This window comes from Schistocerca gregaria, chromosome 9 (genome assembly GCF_023897955.1).
Source record: "Schistocerca gregaria isolate iqSchGreg1 chromosome 9, iqSchGreg1.2, whole genome shotgun sequence".
Taxonomy (NCBI): Eukaryota; Metazoa; Arthropoda; class Insecta; order Orthoptera; family Acrididae; genus Schistocerca; species Schistocerca gregaria.
The window spans coordinates 234,106,630-234,108,473 of NC_064928.1; the positions used below are offsets into that span (position 1 = coordinate 234,106,630).

The 1,844-nt window shown below is 44.1% G+C and overlaps 1 non-coding gene across 1 annotated transcript; it reads left to right on the forward strand.

Annotated features, from left to right (window-relative positions):
- The first annotated feature begins 1,502 nt into the window (after positions 1–1,502).
- Trnat-ugu (transfer RNA threonine (anticodon UGU)) lies at positions 1,503–1,577 on the forward strand. Its single transcript has one exon. It is a non-coding gene; the product is annotated as a tRNA-Thr (tRNA).
- Positions 1,578–1,844: the final 267 nt, after the last annotated feature.

The following is a 1,844-nucleotide window of genomic DNA, read 5'->3' on the forward strand; positions in this document are numbered from 1 at the left end:
TAGGGAATGAAAGACTGTACGGAGATATCACCACAAGAATACAAACGGCTTGATTAACAAAAACCTTGGACTCCAGCTGTCAGCATTGCTTTTTGATCATTCAGTAAAAGACCATGCTTCAACGGCGCTAAGTTTAGAAAGTTTAGAAAGTGTTGCAGTTTATAAAAGACATAAAAAAACGATTAAAGAAAAAAATTCTTTGCAGACCATGAACGGTCTACGCAAGTAAAGAAGCGGATGATAAGCTAGCTCTTTATGCAAATGAGTTGGTCACTTTAAGTTCCGAGACATGTCATGCAGCAGGAACGGAATCCTATAGTTGCTACGATTGGCTAAAGGAAATGTTTTGCAGAATCACTCGAAATCACTTCTGCAAGTGGCTAAGAATCTCGTAATGAATAAAAATTCTGTACTGAGAATTCCAAGGTGGGAGAGGCGAGATTCCTCCCCCCCCCCTTCCCCCTCCTCACAATGCTATCCTTCTTTACCTACAGCAAAAAATAAATAAATAAATTAATAAATAAAACTAGAGAAATTTCTACTGTGAAACTATTTGCATACAAGAGAACGGCCCTTGAAATTTAACTCTTCAAAGTTTTAAGCCCTGCTCATTCCGGATATTGATTAGAAAGTGTTAATCCACATGTGAAACGTGAGTATATAATCCCTGTGACATTTGATCAACGGTGTTCCATAAGGACAGGTTCTCATTCAAAACGTTCGAAAATTCAATTTCTTTGTAGTTGCATTTTTTAAAGGTGTACTTGTCTAGACTCTTGGAACAGAAAGTTTTTTTTTTAATCCGTGCTTTACAAAAGTTTCTACAGTCCATTGTTTGAAGCAGTGTCACGGCTGCCATGAGCCGCGCGGGGTACCCGCCATGTGTCCAACGCCTTGTCACGGTTCGCGCGGCTCCCCCTGTTGGAGGTTCGAGTCCTCCCTCGGGCATGGTTGTGTGTGTGTTGTCCTTAGCATAAGTTACTGTAAGTAGTGTGTAAACATAGGGACTGATGGTTCAAATGGCTCTGAGCACTTTGGGACTTAACATCTGAGGTCATCAGTTTCCTAGAACTTAGAACGACTTAAACCTAACTAAATTAAGGACATCACACACACCCATGCTCGAGGCAGGATTTGAACCTGCGACCGTAGCGGTCGCGTGGCTCCCGACTGAAGTGCCTACAACCGCTCGGCCACATCGGCCGGTCTATCATGTATTCTAGAAGAGCTGTACGGTCGTCAGTGGCGCCTGTTCTTTCTAGAACAGTTACTATCTTCATATCTATGGTTAAACGTCACCCAGCCATTGACCTTCGTCTGTGCGAATGCGCACAGGCTACCGGAAATCTTACGGGAATCGTCACCTTAGTGTGAGCCAGTAATGAGTGGATGGACAAATACCTATTAAGTACATTACGTAATCGGATTGTGGGCGGTTCGGGGTGTGAGTCTCACGGGAAGCGTGCGAGGGATAAATTCCTGCAGTCGTGCTGTTCATTTGTGCCCTCGATAGCTCAGATGGATTGAGCGTCTGCCTTGTAAGCAGGAGATCCTGGGTTCGAGTCCCAGTAGCGGCACACTTTTCAGCTGTCCCCATCGAAGTATATCAACAACACCTGTCGGCAGCTGAGGGTTTCAATTAATTATCAGTTGTGTAGGTGATTCGATGAACCCTTTGCCAGGCACTTAAATGTGTTTTGCAGGGTATCCATATAGATGTAGATGATAACTCGTCCCGTGTCGCACGTGCTCAAAATGATTCATACTGCAGAATGCATGCAAACATACTCACCGAAAATACGGACGAATATCAAGTGCAGGCTGCCGAGTGCTGCATATCCAGC